The sequence below is a fragment of the Prinia subflava genome, chromosome 8 (assembly GCF_021018805.1).
Source record: "Prinia subflava isolate CZ2003 ecotype Zambia chromosome 8, Cam_Psub_1.2, whole genome shotgun sequence".
Classification (NCBI taxonomy): Eukaryota; Metazoa; Chordata; class Aves; order Passeriformes; family Cisticolidae; genus Prinia; species Prinia subflava.
Window position 1 is genome coordinate 35230037 of NC_086254.1, and position 20575 is coordinate 35250611.

The following is a 20575-nucleotide window of genomic DNA, read 5'->3' on the forward strand; positions in this document are numbered from 1 at the left end:
AACAAGAAACCCAATTTGGCTCTCCTAGTTTGATAAACAAGTCCCTGGGTGAGTGATGATAGGATAAATTTGAACACATACAAGGGAGCCTCAGCCAACCCCACTCAGTCCTAAGTGCAAACATATCATTGGTCAAGGAGCTGAGCAGTGTTAAGACCCAAGCCAATCACCTGTCTAAACCTGGGAAATTCAACCTCCCTATAAAAAGAGCTGCCATAATAAACTCTTGGCTGTTTGTTGATGAACCTCAGTAAATTCACGTCATTTCTGTCTCTGGCAAACAACTAACATAATAGATTTCATTTGTCAGAGCAGGCAGAAGATGGGCACCAAAGAGTGGCAAGGATGGTCTGGCAATTAATGCAGTGCTGTGTGAGCATGGAGAACAGCATTCTATCCCCCCACAGCACATCATCCCCCTGTGGTACTGCCTCTGCCCATGGGATAGGCTTTACAGTGATCCTTAATTTCATACTCATTTTCTAATCGTCCTCTGCTCTTTCCTATTTCTTGATCAATGATCTGTCAGGCTGCATGGACCAAAGTCCAGAGTATATCACTGACTTTAGTAAATGTAGCACAATGCCAAATACTCTGACAAAGCATGTCTCAAAGTGGTACCCACAGACAAAAAAATCATGCAATGTTATATTCTATATTTTGGGTTGCCCTTGCATGCAAACTGCAATGATTTCACCCTTCCACAAACTCAGATGCACATTTGAAAACAAGAATTCAGTTCTGCCTTTCAGGCACTACAATATTGTGGTGGTGGCCTTCAGGAGACCCTGGTCAAGAAACTAGGGTTGTTCTACCCTGCATAGCGTTTTGGTGAGGAGTGAAGAAGAATCCCCATGGTGAATGATGCCATCACTGGTGTCTTCTAAGCAAAGTGCTTTGTCTGTAGCCTCACACTTGTGAAGGCCCTAGCCAGCTGTACAGAATGGCTGGGATCCAGTTCAGTTAATACTGTCTCCATCTACAGAAATCTTTATATTACTGTAGCAAGCATTTGCATCATGATGATTATACCACTTGCCCCAGTGATATTAATTTTACCATATTCCAGTTTTACTACAGCTGGCTTTCTCCTACCCTGTCCTCCATAAAGGCTTCTGCACCATGCCAGGTCCTGATGCTGTAATGGTACCATCCCTTCCTACCATGAACTGCCCAACAGAGGGCAGAGAGAACTTTCATTTTGCTTCCCTGGGAATGAGGATGAGCAACATTCAAAAGTTGGGTATGATTGAGCTGGTGTCTTTTGGAAGGAGCAGAGCTAGTCCAAGGGTTAAAAGGTGGCTGAGTTTTTGTTTCAAGAACACTAGAAATTATTTACTCATGAACATGCTGTGTGTACACTCAGTGCAGGCAGAAACTGGAGCAAGACCCAGAAGATAACAAATGAATTGGTGTGAAGGGAAGCTTGCACTAATTTTATTACCTCTTGCCTTTTATTTTCCTTGTACCCTCCACAAGAGGAGAAACAGAACATTTTGTTCCTTATGCGAACCCTGGAGCCAGCATGTTATACAAGAGGCTGGTTCAGTCCCTGAGAGCACCAGGGTCTGGGTTGGTGGTAAATCAAGTGCATTATCTTTTCCTCCCTCTCCAGTCATAGCAAGCACACGCACAACTTCAACTGAGGACCAAACCCTGGGCCTTGAAGAGCAAGTTTAACCAAGTAAATTCTCCCTTAATCCAGTCTGGGAAATCATGAGCACTGCACCTGGTATGTTAATGGCATGTGATGGGACTGGTGCAGCAACCTTCCTGCCCCTGCTGTTACTCACCCTCAGATTGCAATTCAGTGCCCAGTTACACACTGCACAGTGAGCACAAGAAAGGCTGGATAAAAGAAATCGAGTGAATGAGAAAGATTTCTGCTCAGCCAGGGATCTCCTAAACCTGGACTGTAAGTCCAAGACCAGAGGCTTTGTTCAGAATTCACAAGTGTAATGCTGCAGCTCCAAGAGACAAGGGAACAAAGTGAAATACATAACTCCACCTCTCACTCATCAGAATTGATAGTCTGCATGGGGCTTTAATTTTTAGCAAAGGACATTCGGGTATCCTGTTATAAGGTGCTACAAAAGATAAGGAAGGTACCCACCCTAAAGCTGATAAGGGCTATTAAAGAGTTATTAATGGAAACCAGTTCATTAGCTATATTTGGCTTTGGATCAAGCTCCAGGTATTTAAATCATACCTCCTCCCTTTGTATTAGTTTTGACGTTACATGGCTTTTTATCAGCACCTGTTCTGCTCTGAAACACGAGCTGATTTATACCAGAGCAATTTGCAAGAAGGCAAAACGCTCAGAGGATGAGTCAGCCTTTCAGATGTAGATAATTCACAACTGTATAAATGAGGGAGGTGATCAGGGTGGGAGAAGAATAAACCTGGGTCTAAACAAAAAGTTCTGTCTCTACAAACATCTGCATGTCAAAAACTCTTCTCAAAGAGCCTGGCAGAAGCTGGCATTCAACTCACACTGACACTGAGCATCTGCTCCCATCGTGCATCCTCAATCCATCATCCAGAGGGCAAAGCTGTGATGGGATCCAAGTGGTGCCTGTGGACATGCTGCAGATCTGCTGTGGTTCCTCCCACGCACCCAGCTGACTTTGCTTGCAAGACCCCTGTGGAGACAAGAGCTGGACAGATCCACCAGTTAAGCACTGCCTGGTGTGTTTTACCTTTCCCAGCACCAACATCTCATGTCTGCTTTTGAAAAGCCCCCAGTACATTTACAGTGTCATGGTCTTCACTCCCAGAGAAAAATAGTCTTCAGTCTTTTGTGTGGGGAAGAGAGGCACATTTTTCCCAGTAGCTTCTCCTTGGTTTAAAACATCTACGTATCTTGGTTGTGTCATTTCCGTTCTCAAGACACCTAATCACTCCCTCCCACTTCTGTGATTATGCACTGTAGAGCAACTGAGTAATAAAACACTTAATTAAATAGCCATACGTCTTTGTTATACCCTTTAATTAGATTACTTGGAAATAATAATAGTTTCTCGCCAACCTGAAGGCTTCATTAATTTCCTCTGCAGATAACAGGAAGTAATCTATCTTTTCTTACTGGTATTTTTCTAAATCCTAAATCAAATGAATCAATTCTGATTTTAAAGTCAATTAGAAATAGATACACTCTGACAGTACACCATTTCCCTCATGAGTGAAATGAATTCAGACTCTCCTTACAAGGCAGCTCAACAAAATTTCTCCTTCTAGGGATGACAATTTCCAGACACGAAGTCAGATTTTAAAATATAAAACACTTCCTAGAATAATTACACAACTAACAAAATACTCCAGAAGAATAAGAAGATTGACATTAGAGTACTTAAAAAGTGCTTTAACACCAGGAAAGAAAAATGATGTGAAAACAAATTACCCCAGCATTTATAAATCACCAACTTTACACAGCCTTAAGTCAGACAGCAGCATTAAGCCATAGTTAAAGACTGACAATTGCTTAGGAGCTAATGCGTACTGATGACACCTGATGACTATTCCACAGTTATTGTGTGATACTTGCTTGGGGCTGTGTCTATCCCAAAATAGGTAAACATCCACACTACCAAAACTGCCTCCGTGGAGAGATGGTCACTGTGGTCTCCCCAGTACCAAGACCAGCTTCATGTTGTCGAGTTAATCAGCAGTAGAGACTGAGGTCCTACAGGAAGGAGGACAAAACCCTCAGGAAACTCAGCAAAGACAAATGCAAGTGGTCAAAGATAGTTCTGGGTCTGGGAGGAAGTAACTCAAATTCAGCAAGACATGGGGTGCTGCTGTGAAAGCAATTTGGTGGAAGAGGTGCTGTGGTCCCAATGAGTTGAGTAGGACCCCAACTGAGCACCCTGTGACAAAGAAGGACATATAGGGCCGTGTCACCAAGAGTGCAGCCAGTGGGGTGAGGAACCTCACCTTTTACTCTCCAGTGATAAGAACCCACCTGTAAGTGCTGGGACCAGCCCGAGCTCCCTGATGCCTATATAGGCACAGACGTACCAGAGTCCAGAGGAGACCACCATGCATCAGGGACAGAGCACAGGACTCATGAGCAGCTTCTGAGAGAGCTGGATCTGCTCAGCCTGGAGAGGAGATGGCGAAGGGGCACCTTACTGCTGCCTGCAACTGCCTGCTGGGAAGGTGTGAGGAGGACGAGCTGTACTCTCTGCAGAGCTGTGAAGTGAAATCACAAATAAATATAAGGAATTAAAATGGACTATGAGGGGAATCAAACACTTGACCAGGGCACAAAGGGGCTGTGGTATCTCCAGCCTTGACATTTATCTCTTACCTATGCAGCATTATCAAAGTTGGTTCTGGTTCAAGCATGGGGTGGACCTAAGGGCCTCCAGAGGTTACTTCCAATCTGAATTATTTTGTATTTAAGTGGTTCTGTAAGGGTTTTTATGTGCCTCACACACACACACACACACACACACACACACACACACACACAAACAAACAAACAAACAAACAAAACCCCACAACAAAAAACCCACACCAAAACAAAACAAAACCAACACCAAAAAAAACCCCAAAACCACACACACAAAAAACCCCGAAACCCACACCACTAAAACTAAAATATCATTAAACACTTGTGAAGGAGCTAAGGAACCCAGCCCTGTTTCCAAGTCTGACAAAAGACTCGCTGTGCAACCTTTAGGAAGTTATGTAATGTTGGAAAGAGGTTTGTCATGTGTGAGGTCAATGGAGTTGGTTGAGAGTGGAAAAAGTGAGGGAATGAAGGCAGGGTCTATTTCAGGAGAGGGAATCCCATACTCTAAGGATAGGAGAATAATTAGGAGTATTCAAAGTTTCTGTTACACAGTCTTATCCCAGCCCTTTAGATGAGAGAGCCCAGGGCCCAGAGGTATCAGAGAACAATCTCCATTTGCAGAATTCTGCTCAAAAATCAAAATGAATCCAAATATTTTAATGATCTTGCAAGATTTTTTTTTACCACACAAAAGGTTCAAACATGGAAATCAATTACACTACTCTGCCACACAGACCCTTATCCTCAGAGGCTTCCCAGTCAGCTCTCAGCACCAACAGCACTCCGTGTGTGTGGCAGTTCTGTTACAAGAGGATCGATTTCTATTAGGGATGTGAATATTATTACTTACAGTAGCCAAGCCAAGAATAAATGCTACACATCTTTTTGCCACAAACACCAGTCTCTGACCAGTGTGGATAGGACTGAGAAATAAAAGAAAAATATTATGAAAATTATTATTTCTCAGAAATTGTCTCCCAGAAGCACAGCTTCACCATATCAAACCCAACAAATGTGCAAAGCTACTAAGCATTTAGTTTTCCTGAAAAGCCTTTGCACAAGATCATCCTGCACTATTGTGGGAGACATTCCTGTCTGTTTGGGTTTATACTTGTCAAAAGAAAGCTATGACAGTGAATAGCAAGAAAATTCCATCCTGCCTAAGTATCTTGTAGTTATAAAAAGCATAGGGAAAAAAGACAATAATCAAGCATTCTGCTCCTCTCCCCAAAGGTAAAATCCTGGATACATAGTTCTTCTGCCACTCAATTATATTCATCTTCACTCACCACGTATTCTGTGTTAATTATTTATTTGTTCTTCCAGTTCACTGACGGGCCATGATTTTTACCAGGGAAAATGATATCTGAAAGAGAGTGAATGTGAGGATTGCTCTGTGTTCCGCTTGTCCTGGCAAGCACAAACTGATCAGTAGTCTGCAACTGGAATACATTATTTTTCTCATGAATTTTACAGAGCAGATGGAACCAATGGAACTTGACTGGAGGCATCAGAAGCTGAAAACAAAGAGATTAGGGCTGCTGAGGTTGAAAAACAAGCACTTTGTCTGAAATGCCAGTTGAAAAAAGGAGGGGAAAAACAGTAACACAGAGGACAAGTGACATGATGTTCTTTAAAAGACACTGAGTGTTATTCATATCTGCTTTAGCAACCTTTACCTACCAAAACCCAGTAAGACAAAAAGCGACTGCAAAAGGCCCACACTGCCCTAGGGATGGGTGTATGCACATCTGCTGGATTCCACAGGGGCTACAGGGATGTGTCCTTGGGGCGACCTCCGGATTCTTCCTGCAAACTTTCAGCTCTGCTGAAGGTAGAATTCATCCAGGCGGCTGGGGAGAAGGGGACAGCGCAATGTTCCCACCGTTGAGAATCAAACCACTGGCAATCTGCAAAATCAAAGTGTTATGTGCCAGCTGGGAGACAACAAATCCACTGCAAAGGATGCCCAGCTGGGCAGATGTGGAACTTCACCTGCAGTCTGCCAGAGCAACACTGGCCAGGACAGGAACTGGACAGGAGCCCATTGTTTATGTAGGTGATGCATGAGACAGAAATCTCTGTCAAGCAAGGCTTACAGAACTCTTTTTTATCATTATTAATTTGAATAAACCATTAACTATGGAACTTTAAATGTATGTGTATGCGGTCAAATATCTCTAAAGGAACATAAAGACTTAAAGGTGAATAGAAAAGGTTTAGAGAAAATAAAAAAAAACCCTCCAGACATTATTTCAGCTGATCAATTTGCTTGTTCTCATACTGGGCTGTAACCTTGGCTCCAAACTTGCTTCCCAGGGATGCCCACCTCTCTGACAAAGCCGCATGCTCCTGACTTTTCCCTGCTCAGCCTCTGGCTAAGCAGCATGCATTGTTCTGTGCTGGAATTAAAGTGATTTTTGTGTCTGAAGTGATGTGCACATGAACCTTGGTCAGTTGGAACCACAGATGGCTGACTGGTATCAAAAATGTGTGTGGGAAAACAGTTGGAGCTGTTTTCTTGCTTAGGCCTTATCAGTGGAAACAGTCACTTAATTGTGGCTGTGAGATCTTATGGGAGTTTATGCATGGAAGACAAGATGGATTTTCCCATCCCTACCAGTTGTAAGGAAATGCTAAACTTTACACTTGTAAAGCGTGTAATTTTTCTGAAGAATTATTGAGGCTATTATCCTACTCTCTGAAGATTGGGTAGTCTTTCCTCTAACTTCAGAACATGGACTCTCTCATTCCTCATTGTCAAAAGAGGAGGTATATTGTAATTTCTATGCTTTCATTTATGCAATAGTATATTCAGATTAAGAAAAAATACACTTCAAACAAGAAAGATTTTATGTAAAGGTTAAATAATATCAGTGGTTTAAGCACCTGCAGCAGATACTTTAAAATCACAAAAGTGCTTTATTTACAAAGGGCTTTATTTTGTGTCCCAAAGCCCACAGTGCCAGCAGTGATGTCCCAGCTGCTCGACTGTTACAGACTGATGTTAGCCAGATGTCCCTTTGTGCTCAGAGATTTCCTGTTACCGGTGTCTCTGCAGTAACGTGGGGCCAGGGACGGCCGTGGCTTCCTCAAGCTGTTCTTGCACCAGCCCAGCCCTCAGGGGTGCTTTGACTGTCCAAGATTTTTACTGTAGTGTGTGTATATACATGCACACACATATATATACTCGGTTTACAGAATCATAGATTCATGGAATGATTTGGGCTGGTAGGAACCTTAAAGATCTTGTTCCAACCCTTGCCATTGGCAAGGACAACTTCCACCGTCCCAGGGTGCTCCAAGCCCCGTCCAACCTGGCCTTGGACACTTTCAGGGATCCAAGGGCAGCCACAGCTCCTCTGAGCAACCTGTGCCAGAGCCTCACCACCCTCACAGGGAAGAATTTTCTCTCAATTTCCCATTTAACCCTACCCTTTGGCACTAAGAAGCCACTACCCCTTGTCCTGTAACTCCACGTCCTTGTTCCATCTTCCTCTCCAGCTCCCTCGGAGCCCCTTTAGGCACTGGAAGGCGCTCTAAAGTGTCCCTTGAGCCTTCTCTTCCCCGGGTGAACACGGTCAGCCGTCCGCGCCTGCCTCCACAGAACACAGACCTCTCCTCGTTAACGCGGATCCCACGACCCCTCACGGCCCGGCCCCGCCCCGCCCCTCCCTGCCGGGCGGCTCCGTGGCCCGCACCGAGCACGCGCAGTGTCTGGCGCGGGGCACTGTGGGAGCTGTAGTCCTTGCGCGGCAGCCGGGGGACTCGGCGCCTGCGCACATCACGCCCGACTTTGCCAAGTCGCTGCCGGAGGCCAGGCGGGCCGCGCTGCCATCTTGGACCTGAGGGACGGGGGAGCTGCGGCCGGTGAGCGGAGCGGGGCCGGGGGACGGAGAGGGGCCACGGGGGTAGCGCTGGGGACGAGACCCTGTGGGCGGCGGGGAGACACGGAAGGCGCGGGAACCAGCGGTCGGGCCCGGATCCGGAGGGGCCACTCGCCCCGGGAGGGGCTCGCTGAGGGCGGACCCGCCGCTCTGTGCCCCCGCCGGGCCCCGCGGGGCAGCTCCGGGAGCGAGGCAGCACCGCTCCCTCCCTGGGGCGCGGGCGGCGGTCCCGGGACCCCCGCGCTGCCCGGCCCCGCCGCCCCTCCGCGGCTGCCGGGGGCACCTGCCCGCAGCCCGGTGCCTCCCGTTCCCAGTCCCTTCCCCAGCCGTCCTCGGCAGTGTCGCGTCCCTGACCGGCCGGACCCCGCCAGCCTTTCCCGGTTCCTGGTCGCCCGGATCTGCCCCTAAACCTTCGCCCTCTCGGGGGCCCGTTCCCTTCAGGGCTGTGCTTTCCGCAGCCCTTCCAGCACAGCCTCCTTCCCCCGTGTGTGTCCCCCCTGTCCCGGGGCTCCTTCCAGGTGTACGAGGGTTCGGTGTCTTTGTCTCGGCCGGGTACAGGCAGACGTTGAAGGAATGTTTATTAGCGATAAAGCGTGACTACAGCCAGAGGTTTATCCCGAACTGTGTTCCCTCTTGTAAACACGACAGAACGGCAACGTTGGTGCCACGGCTCTATTTTGGAAACACGGACAAGTTCTGGCTTTAACTCTTCCGCTCCCACGCAGGTTTTCTTTGACCTTGTGTGCCCGTGCTATCGAGATAAAAGCAGACAAAGGTGTTCGAGGATGGGTTTCTGTAATTTGCTAATCGCTGCAATTTGTGATGTTAAATTGGCAGAAGACCTTGTGCTCTGTGCGTGATGCAGAGAAAGGGACAGGTGTAGAGTTTGGGGTACCTGTGTTGTGGCAGCCTTTACCCTTCATGCTTCAGGAGGTATCTCCAGCGAAACTTACCTTTATAGCTTAATTAGAATTGAAGAAGTCAGAAATCAGGATATTTTAAAATATATATTTTCCAATATATTACTGCTTATTTTTGTGAGTTTCTCATTGTTTTGCTTGGTCTCTGCTAACCTGCCTGTCAGCCTTTTCAAAGAGGAGAGGAATCCGGACTGGTATTTGAAATAAGGCATTCTGTGCTAAGAGAGTGACAGTAGATCCGGCAATTGCTTCTATTTACCTGAGAAAAGGCACAGGCGTTTAAGAACGAAACATGAATCACAGGCCGCCTTTGGTTCTGAGGACTTTACTGCTTAAAAACGAGTTGTTTGAAAAAACAGTAAATTCTTTTCTGTTTTCTTGAAGTGGAAGTCCAAAGCAGTTCCAATTTAATTACAATTACCTTGCTATTCACTATAACTCTTTAAATATGAAATGTGTCTAGAAGTATACATTCTTAATTGTGATTTAGCTGACATTTAATCACTGCACTGAATGCATTCACCTCTAAGTGATCTTTGGAATAATTTGTAGCATTCAGACCCAAAGTGAGTTTTCTTGTCTTTAAAACAAAGACCTACACAGTAGATGTGAAAGATAATTTTGGAGTGGAAAATAACTGAGACTTCTGAGTGCTAACTTTGAAAGCTTCTTACAGATTAAAGTTATTTTGGGGTTTAAGAGAGATTGGGAGAAGATTATTTATATGAATTTATAAGTTAAGCAGCATCACCTCTTTTTCTTCCCTCAATTTTCTCTCTCTTCTTAAAGTTCTGTTTCTTCTGTTGTGAAACAGACCTCAAACTTGAGTTATCTTATTTCTTTCTAAGTTTCAGAACGGTTTGGGGAAAACTACAGAATAAATTAATAGGAAGAAGGGCAGTAAAGTAGCATGATGTTTGTCTCGAGGAGTTTGAATTTATAATTTTTTAAAGAAAGCTTGTCATAGACTGCTTGAAAAATGTTTCATGAGAGATTTACAAAGTATTTTTCTCCTATTTTACAACATGTGAAAGAGATAAGACCTTGTCAGCAGCATTATCAGTATCAGTCAATTATAGCATCTAAATAAACATCTTCTATGAGTTTAAGCTGTTTAAAAAAAGAGATAAATGTATTCGACCATAGTGAAGTACTTTTCAAGCAGTAAAACCAATTTGATTTCTTCTTAAAAACAGGGAAAAGAGTCTGCAGGGTGAGAGTAGAAGAAAAACCCCTTGCATAGGATAATGGTGAAACTTCTCGAAGTTTAATTTTAAGCTTTTCTGTTTGGGTGTCCACTTTACGTTCATGTAATGTTCTAGTTTTTGTCATTCTGCTCTACTTACATGTAATTGCAGGAACTTCTTTGTGTCCTCACAGCTGAGGAAAGTGAAGGTGTGTGCATGACCCAGCGGAGTGCTGGCCGCACTTCCTGAGGATAACTATACTCTGCCCAGCTGCAGAAGCGTTTGGAAGTGAGTGCTTGCCTCAGAAGAGGAAGGAGACAAGCCATGATTATAAGTCTAGTTTGGGAGGATTCTAGATATTTAGTTTTACTGTCTCTTGAGTATTTTTAAAGACTTCAGGCAGTGCTTCTTGGGCTTGGTTGGACTGTTAGCTGAGCTAATTCTGTGTGCACATTTTGGTGAGAGAAAGTTTCTTCATCCTCCTCTCTGAAGACTAAAGCAACAGAGACTTGTCATTTTCTTTAAGTGACTGACACTCAGGTTTTACTGTAGTGCAGAGTTGCTGGAGGGGAAGGATTGATATTTTTCTTCATAAGAATTGCAAATTACACATAGTAGAAATGAAATTATTAGAACAAACTCGGAAAGAGTGTTCTGAAGAAGCCAAGGCCTTGTTTCATATGACCAGCTCTCAAGTTATGCCTGGAATTTCTACTTTTACTATACCAAAGCACAGCAGGTTTTTTTCTCTCCCTGAGGAAACACCATACCAGATCTTGTTGGGCTGGTTATTCAAATAGTTTTTCAAACCTGGCAGTATGTTGCTGTTCTTTTTTCTTAAAAAAAAAAAAAGTTTTATTACAGTCCTCCTGTTTAGGAACTGATAATTCCTGCCTTCCACCCACCTGCCCGAGCTATTCTCAACTCTGCTGCTGGGAGAGGCCTATTGTTTCAGTCAGGCAAAGAACTCTTGTCACGTTAGCATTTATATCATTGGTTCTGAAGCTGGAGCTCAGACTCAAATGGTATTGTTGCTCAGCAAAAAATGGCCTATTCTCTTCAGGGGAATTGTTCCGGTTTGATTGTGCAGAACCTCGTTTCTAGTCAGGAAGTGAAAGTTAGGTGACTTAGCTTTACCTGAAATGTGCACATCTCAGGTTCTGGATTTGTTAGCCCCTGATACAGAGGCTGGAGCTTTCAGGAGGAGTGTGTTGCATCAGCCACTATAAAATCTTCATGTTCTCAGTTTTCTGTTCTTTATAGGTCTATTTTTCTTTCAGCAGTAGCCTTTACACATATTTTTTTTCTTTCTGAGTATTAGCTGGGCACCTAGTAATCTTTTTGAGGTTTATTTCTAAGGAAAAGAAATATCAGGTAAAAGATTAAGGTGATCTTGAAACAGAAAAAGACATGGTAAGACAGGTCTGCAATGTTCTTCTGATTTATTCATTAATTCATCAAATAAATAGACATTTGCAGTGAAATACCCATCAGGAATATAGAATTTGTGACTGGAAGCATGTTAATTTACTGAAAAATAAACTAGGTTCTTTGATCCTTTAAGTTTCACATGATTGGGATGGAACTTTTGCCTAGGCAAGTCATTCATAGCTTACTACCCTTTTTAGCTTTGCCTCATTCGTTGGAAAAAGTGAAGGAAAGCTCAGTGCTGAGCAAGCTGAGGAGATGGACTGAGACATAGAAGGATGTTAATTTTTTACATGCTTTTTGTCAGAATCCATCCTTAGTGCCTCCCCACTCTCCAATGCTAGCTAAATTTTGATTATGTATTAATAATCACTACTCTTGGTTAACAGAGTGCTCAGATATCGAGATTTTTTTTATTCACCACTGGCTTCATAAACACTTGAATGGATTAAGACTTGTTGCTCTGAATACTCCTCTACTTTTCTGACACCCTGAGGTTTTTGCTCTGTCAGTGCTGCTCTTTTCATCTATTTGCAGAGCAGCTAGATGGAGTGAGTTTGTTCTGTATAAGGATTCCTCATCTTTAAAGTGGTTTGGTTTTGGTTTTTTTAACTTTGGCTTGTCAGAGCCTGAATTAAGTGATCTGTGGATCACTGATTAATTTCTCTTAATAAGGCTTGTCTCTACAAGTGTGTGTGCCTTGTGTATGTGCATGTGTATTTCCTACTGCTCTAAGTATATAATTTCAGAGACTAGATAAGAAATGTGGTGACCAATATATAAAAATGTTCATAAAATGGTAATGTATTTGGGCTAATCTTTAACTAGGCTTGCTAACTTCTGTGAAAGTTGTGAGCTGCAGATTTTCACCAGCTTTTACCTCAATACCCTTTCCAATCTATTCAGACTAGGACTTCCTGGGCAATCCTGCATATGAAGAGCACTTTATAAAGGAAATGAGAGAAAAGAAAATTTGTGAGTTTAGAAGATAAAAAGTGAGGACTTGTGACACTGACTTGCTTTTGGTGTCAGGATCACAGCATGGTTTGAGTTAGAAGGAACATTAAAGACACCAGTTCAAAGATCACAAAGCTGCTTTGGCTCTCAAATGTCTGTGGTTGACCCAGTGCATGTGATGTCTTCAATGATGAAGCCTTCAGAGCAGCTTCTTATTCCAGCTGTTTGAAGGGGAATAATGTGTATAATGATAACAGGAAAGAGGAGGGAATTGCTGAAGGAAGACACTTTGATCACCTCACTCTACGTGAAAGGAGATTCCATAGCTAACCAAACAGCTGTGACATGTGTTTTCAGGTGGATACTCACCACGTGTAACATTTCTAATTCCATTTAAGTGCTCATCACCTAAAGATACAGAGGAAAACTTACGGTCCACTGGCAGTAATCCTGCATACAATTACCATGTTCCCACTTCGTGCATGTTAAATTGAGTTTATCAGTAAGATTTTAGAATATCCTTTCTTTTGCCTTACACCAGTGAGGCTTTTTGTGAATATGAAAAAGATCAATTTCCAGAGCAACGCTGCATTTATTAAATATTTACCTGAACCAGATTGAGTTCAGGTCAATGAAAAAGTTATTGTGAGGCAGTGGTGTTCTCATGGTTCTTCCGTGCACCAGTTGAATCAGGGTATTTAACTCCTGTCCTGAAATCAGGTTTGGGCAGGTGGATTTGCTCTGTGTGGAGACCTGTTGACATTGCTGGTGGTTTATTTGATATTCTCCATGGTTTAAAGGTTTTAAACATAGCCCTCTGAGGTGTGGCATGGCGTATCATGACTTTTTTCTCCTTTCCCTTCTTTTCCACTCATTATGACGCTCTCAGAACTACATGACTTAAGGCACTAGTGAGAGCTTGAGTTGTTATTAAAGAAAAAAATAACATTTAAGCAACGTCTTGCTTTCACATCTGCAATGTGAACAAAATAATACTGTCCTGAGGGGGATAGTAGAGGTGAAGATACTTTCAGACTAATGGCTGTTCATTTCAAGGCTGGAGGCTGCCCAATGCATTCTGTGTTTGAGTGGAGGAGACACCAACAAAGTGAAATTTGTAGTTAAGGGTGGATGATGTGGGAGGTGAGAGAGGAGGGGACTTAGAGACAGTAATAATAGGGATGAGATCTATTCTAAGAGAGCTTGTGTCACAGCTGGGATTTCTTTGCTTTTTGGAATTTCACTTCCTGTTTTAAAAATAGTCAACTCTATACTTCATATTCTATATTTTTGCCTTCATGACCTCTAATCTCACACACAGTAATGTTCTAATGTATTGCAAACTAGATAAAGCATCTGAACAGAATTTAGAAGAAAACTGTCAGAACTCCTCACATGGTTCAGACTCTGGGTTTGGCTCTGTAAGGATGTTTTGCTGATTAAGGTGGTCATTGCACAGCATTATAACCCTATGGGTCTGTTCTTTTCTCCAGTATGTGAGTTCCTTTTTGATGTTCCACATGATGCATGGCCAAGGGAGGCCATGAAGGGGTGGATATATGGTGTAGTGTGCTCACAATGAATTACTCTCCCTGCGTAGAATATTTTGCCAGGGCATGCAAAATGTGCCTATTTTGTTTTTAAAAAATATACTCTTTCACAGTTATCAGGGGCCTTAGGCTTTTTTCCCTGAAGATTTCCTGGATTAAAGAGGTCAGTGAATGTCAGTTTGTGACTAGAATTGACACAAAGATAGGGAAGGACTGTGAGACAGGGGAGTGTCAAGGGGAAGGGGGGTCCACTCCTTGGGCAGTATCCAGCTGCAGGAGGAGAATGCCCCATGTGCACTGACCAATAGCTGCAGCAGCTGCACTGCTGACATGTGTGGGTGCTGCAGTTACCTCTGGTTCACTTGCAAGTTTTGGTTTAAAAAGCTTCTCCACCAGTGGAACCTCTGTGGGCTTCCAGTTGTATCCCAGCAGTAAGGTGAATCCCTTGAAATTGAAGGATACATTCCATGTTTGTTGTTAGAAGATGATTTTGTTCTTTTGTTTTAATTTAATATGCAATTGTCAGTTTTTCACACGGAAGATACAGGATGTAAAGACTGAAACTTTTAAGGATTTTTCTTATTACTTTAGTTGGAAGAATTAAGATTTCTGACATCTGCTTTATCTTTTGATAAAGGCCAAAGGAATTTTAGGGTGGCCCCACAAAACCTAAGTTTAATGGAAGTGCTGAGACTATTGGAATGGTGGTACAGTTCTAGGCCACCTTTCTCCTATAGTTTCTGTTTTATTTTACGAAGAGGCATGAGCTGGACTGTAGCAAGCAGTCAGATTTTGCAGAGTTGGGATGGCTCTGTTGTGCACCCATGGCTGTACTTTCATGTTACCATCTGGTCACTTGTAAAAAATTCCTGGGAAGCAGGTAATGGACTTCATTGAAATTAGAAAACATGAAGATGACTCCTTTAGAACTCAAGGTTGTGCTTGCAGCAGTTTGCAGTTTTGGAAAAGACAGTGACCCATAGCAAATTTTCAGATAGCTCAGGGTTTACTTAAATAATCTCAATACTTTTACCGCTCCCTGAAATTGTAATTTCTACATCTTTTGGGTTTACTCTAGTAATAAATAGTTTAGCTTGGAGAAGTGCAACCTTTATTTTTGGCTGACACTGAATTTTGCACACAGCAATATTACTTCATTTTGTTGCAAGTACTGGCTTTCCACTTCTAGTTTCTTTGATTCTACTGTTTAAGAACACTCAGAGAAGCAGATTATTTTTCTTAGGGGGCAGTGTGTGTGTAGTCATACCCTGGGAATGAGTTACCTGTCGGAATTTCAGTGTGTTGTCTACAGCAGTTCTTGTCTCTCAGCTGAGTCAATCAGCAGGACTTGTCTTACATCATCTGCTTTGCTGAAGCAGGTACAAGCAGCAAGTGACAAAGAGCTTTCTTTTTCAAGAGATTTCAAGTCATCAGCACGTTTCAGATGTGTGGTTGTCACTGGCAGTAGGGAATGATTCATCATTTCTTTGATGAGCTTTGCCAGGCTGAATTGCAGAGCTGTGCAGTCTGTTTCGATTTCATTTATTGCTCAGGTACCTACAGTGACAGTCTGTTTAGCAAGTTTTTATAGGCAATATCTCCTTAAAGCTCCACGGGCCTTTTTATCTGTGTTCTTGGGAGAGGAGTGGAGGTGTGTCTGGGGCTCTCTTCATTGCTGTACTCACAGAGGGAGGTAGTTCTGTGCTCATTAAACCTTCACCGGTGTTGTTGGACACTTAAAGCGAGGTGCATTGTGTGCTGGACAGTGCTGCACAGAACATCCTGAAAAATCATGTCTAGGTTCATTAGAAGCCAGCACTGTGCTTTTGGAAATTGTATCTGCTCTATTTGAGGCGTCCAGATGAGATGATCAGGGTTGATATTTTGCTGGTGGATAACAGTCTTTCCAGAAGCTACTTTTAAAAACATTACAGCTGTTCAATTTTACGAACATACAAACATGTACAACAACTGTAATGGCTGCTGAAGTTGTCATTCTCAGTAATGATTACAGGTAATTGGGTAATTGAATGGTAAAGTTTTCTGGTTTTTTCAGTCCCCAGAGTTAAAAGCTTTTTGCAGGTTTCTTTAGGTGTGTGTATGAACCATTGATAATGAACTGTAGCTCTGAGAAAGGAATGGGGAAATAATGCAAAGCAAGCACTGAGCTGTAAATAAGAAGTAAAACCGGAGATTATGAAATCCTCTGTAGTTGTAACTGCTTCTGAAGGGACTTGTTCCAAAGCTGCAAGGTGGGTGGTGAAACAGAAGGTGGTGCCCATATTTTGTTTTACTGTGCTGTTTTACAGCAGAGAAAGTGTTTCTCATTGACGCTTGGATGTGCTTAGGCCTGAGCAGCAGGCTTCAGTCAGAGTTGACTTACAAGATAAACCTTGGGCATTATGTGACTAACACCATCAGTATTACTTAGCTAAAAATAAATAACGCAGATGCTTATGCTAGCTCATAACCTTGTATAGTTATCTGCAAGAACTGTATCATTTTAGGAAACTTTCCCAACTGACATGAATAGAGGCTTGTTTGTAGGGTATTTTAGGGGAAAACCCGCCCAGCCAAAGCCTGGGCTCTGGCCAAGCCCTGGCCCCTGCTGGTCAGGAAGTGTGCCATCAGATCCAGGAGTTTCTGTGCTAAAAGTATTACCAGGTCCTTTTGACTTACTGATTTGGGCCAATAGAAGCTGGACTCATTTTGGGGGTGAATTTGGAGACCTCATCTATGGGTGGATGCACCACGTGGGATTTTCCCAATTGCTGGAAGGGTTCTCCAGGTCCTTGCTGTGAAACGGGGCTCCCCAGCGACTGTGGCCTCTGGATGATGGCAGACTGTTTAGGCAATCAGTGATGGATCTTTCTCAATCACTATCCTGTCTCTCATATAGCAGTTATTAGGTTCATTACCTTGCTTCTTTTTACTTGTTGTTTTATTGGATGTTTTATTTTACTTTTGTGTTGCCTTAATATGCATCGTCAGATAAGACCATTCTTTCCATTGGTGTCTGTGCCCTTTAAATCGCCCCCATCAATTGGCAGAACACACTTCAAAAGTAATGCCTTTGAAGTACATTTAAAAATAGCTCTAATACAAAAACCATGGATTTTCTTCTGATGACAAGTCACAAAATAACATGTCAAATTAGTTAAAGTTCAAGTGATTCTCTTAACATATCCAGTGATACTAGTCTTTTATCTCTTCCCATAAGCATCAAATTAAGTTCTGCAGTTTCTGAAATTTGCTCATGAAGGTTGACTATTTCCGTCTTTTTAATTGGAAAATAACTCAAAGCAGTAATGTGAGCTGTGGTGCTGTGTGGCTATGTCTGTACTAATGAGGTAGGGAAGATAAATGTAGGCACTGGAAAATGAGGGAAAGTCAGTGGATATGTGAAAATCTTTAGGCCAAAGTGGTAGAAGAGCACATAGATGGGAAAGACAGCTATGTTATGGTATGTGGCTATTTTATACCTCCAAAATCAAGTTACCTATGTAGATATTTGTTGGAGTCTAGAACGTCCCTCTGGCCACCCTGGAGGGTTTGGAGACCGGACAGGGGGGTCTGGGGTCTGTACAGGGGGGTCAGTTAGACCCACACGGATCCCAGGAGGACACTGACTCTGATTCCTGTCCATGGGAGTGAACACTCACATGCAGGAAGAATCACAAATCCTAAGAATTTAAAATAAGTAGTGGATGGTTTATTATAGAATATAAATATAGAAATTAGGATTCTTAGCATATGGGGCTGAAGAGACAAGATGGAGGAATTGAGGAGTGGCCCCTGTCCTCCTTGTTCTTGCTCTCGTCCCCCATCTTGTGCTGAGTTGGGTTTTAGAGATTGGCTTAGAGTAGAACTGACATGTTAGCATAGGTAGTAGGTATTGGTACAATTTTGTAAATAAAAAATACGTCTCGGACAGTGGTTGGGTCAAGGGGACCGTACATAAGGTGCGGGGCTCTCTGATCCACCCCAGTCCAGCTGTGTGTCCTGCTCTGCTGGGGATGCCTCACAGAGCTGAGAAAGAACTAAGATAAGGTACCCTGCCAGGGAGGCCTGGCAGAGTTGAAAAAGGACTGAGATAATGAAGAATAAACAACCTTGGAAATGTGCACCGGCAGACTCAGCTTGTCGTCTCTACCTCTGGTGTGTAACACTTAGGGCAAAGAGAAGACTGAAACCCTTATTACCTCTGGGAACAGCAACCCAGAGGAAACTCCCAGGGAACAGCAACCTTGGGAGAACCCTTATTACCTTGGGGGTCAGCAACCCCAAGGAGAATCTCAGGGAAACAATAACCCTGAGAGATATTGTGGGGATTTTTGGCAGCATCATTTTTGTTTGGTTTTAGTATCATAAGTGGATAGCCAGTCTTTGCCACTGAGCTTTGGATTAATTTATATCGACACTTAGGAGATGCTTTTAGAAATTGTTAGAGGATCAGCATCCTTTAAGCGACTCTCCAGCCTAAATTTGTCACAGATGGGATAGTTTCCAGGTAAAAGAGAGTAATTAGTGTGATTGAAAGTATCAGGACAGCAGCTTTAAAGAAGCATGGGAGAGATACAGAGCAACACATAAGTAACTGTCCAGATTTGCTTGGGTAAATAATAACCATATAAGTTAAAATGAAGGAAGTATATGAAAGCATCAATAAATTATTATATCTTTTTGAATAAACAGAATATCCAGCCATGACATTTAATGACTTTCTCATCTCTGATGTTTTTATAACGATGGGATACCACTGGTTCCAAGGTGGTGATATGTGAATTTTTAATGAGATTTCTTATGAAGGCAAAAGGAAAAATAAAATAAACCAGGAAATCAGTGTGCCTTTGAAGTGTCTAGTAACATCTTTATGTAGGGACAATTGAACCAGTCGACCATTGCATGTTTTTCAGTTTCATGTTACCTGATTATCATCAACTGAAGCTGGCTAACACTTGGGTCTGTATAGTGCTGGACATGTAGGAAATTTACTCAAGCTGTATTGCCTTGTTCCTTATAAAACACAGCAGCAATAAGGGAAATGGAAGTATTTCTGAGAAGTGAGAAGAAATACCTGGTGTAGACTTGTGCATTGAATTTTACTGTAGGATTTAGGAAAAGCTGTAGAAAGGAAAATCTTGATGTTCAAGATCAACATTACTGAACCTGAAGAAAGTGCAATGTTGATTTATGCAATCCATGCCTTTCTATTCAAACTAGTAAAACTTAAGCTGTATTAATAACTGGGCTCTGAAAGGAATCCTCAGTTTGGAAAAAAAATAGCCTGTATGACCAGCTTGGTAGATGTCTCTTTAGAGGAGGAATCTGCTACACAACAGAGACCCAAAAAGAGCAGGAGGAACAGGACAGGTGCAACAGGAGGTTGTTTTAGGGAACTCAAAGAATCACAGAATGCTTGAGGTTAGAGGAGATTTCTGGACATGGCCTGATCCAAATTCACCTGCTTAGAGCAAGGCCAGTTAGGGCAGTCAGTAATCTGTTCAGTCAGGTTTGGAATGGCTCTGAAAATGGTGATTTAACCTCTCTTGACAATGTCTCTGCTGTTCAACCACCCCACAGAAAAGTAACTCCATCCTCTGCTTTTAAGTTGAATTTCCTGTATTTTAATTTGTGCCTGCTGGCTATTGTCCCATCCCTGAGTACTGCTAGGAAGAGTCTGTCTTCAGCCTTTTAACCCTTCAAGTATTTATACTCACTGGTAAGATCCTCCTGATCATTCTCTTCTCCAGGCTTAACAATCCCAGTTTTCTCAGCCTCTTGTCAATCACTTTATTGTCTCCATAGCCCTTTCCTGGTGTCATATCAGTATATCTCTGTCACTCTTGATTTGGGGAGGCTAGAATTAGAATGAAAGAGAAGGATCCCGTTCCTCATGCTGCTAGTGATGCCTTTTCCTAATCCAGGATGCTGGCAACCCTTTTATTTGTTGTTATTGTAAGGAAGCGTTGCTGGTTCATGTACAACAGCACCAGTGTCTTCTGCAGAGTTGTTTTCTGCCCAGCTGTCCCCAGCCTTTACTGGTGCCTGGGTTTATTCCTCCCCACGTACAGAGCTTTGTGCTTCCTCTTGTGGAATTTTTTTTCTTCCATCAGCATATTTGCTGAGGGTGAGCTAGGTCCAGGTCATAAATGGGGGAGTTAAACAGTACTGGTCAAGTCTTTACCCCTTGGGCTGCAGCACTAATGCCTGGGTTCTAGCTGGACAGTGCACTTCTGATCCCAGTGCCGGGACCTTGCCCTTCAAACAGCCTTGCAGTCTGCCCCTTAGTCCTGCTTGGCCCCTGCTCCATCCATTGTGTGAGGATGTTGTAGGACATGGTGTCGTC

The 20575-nt window shown here is 43.0% G+C and overlaps 1 protein-coding gene across 3 annotated transcripts in view; it reads left to right on the forward strand.

The window, feature by feature from the left end:
- Positions 1-8055: 8055 nt before the first annotated feature.
- ITCH (itchy E3 ubiquitin protein ligase) overlaps positions 8056-20575 on the forward strand; it is a 63849-nt gene continuing 51329 nt past the window's right edge. For all 3 annotated transcript variants that reach the window (XM_063404699.1, XM_063404700.1, XM_063404702.1), the window contains exon 1: positions 8056-8167. The gene's annotated coding sequence lies outside the window, so the exon portion shown is untranslated. The remainder of the gene's footprint in view (positions 8168-20575) is intronic.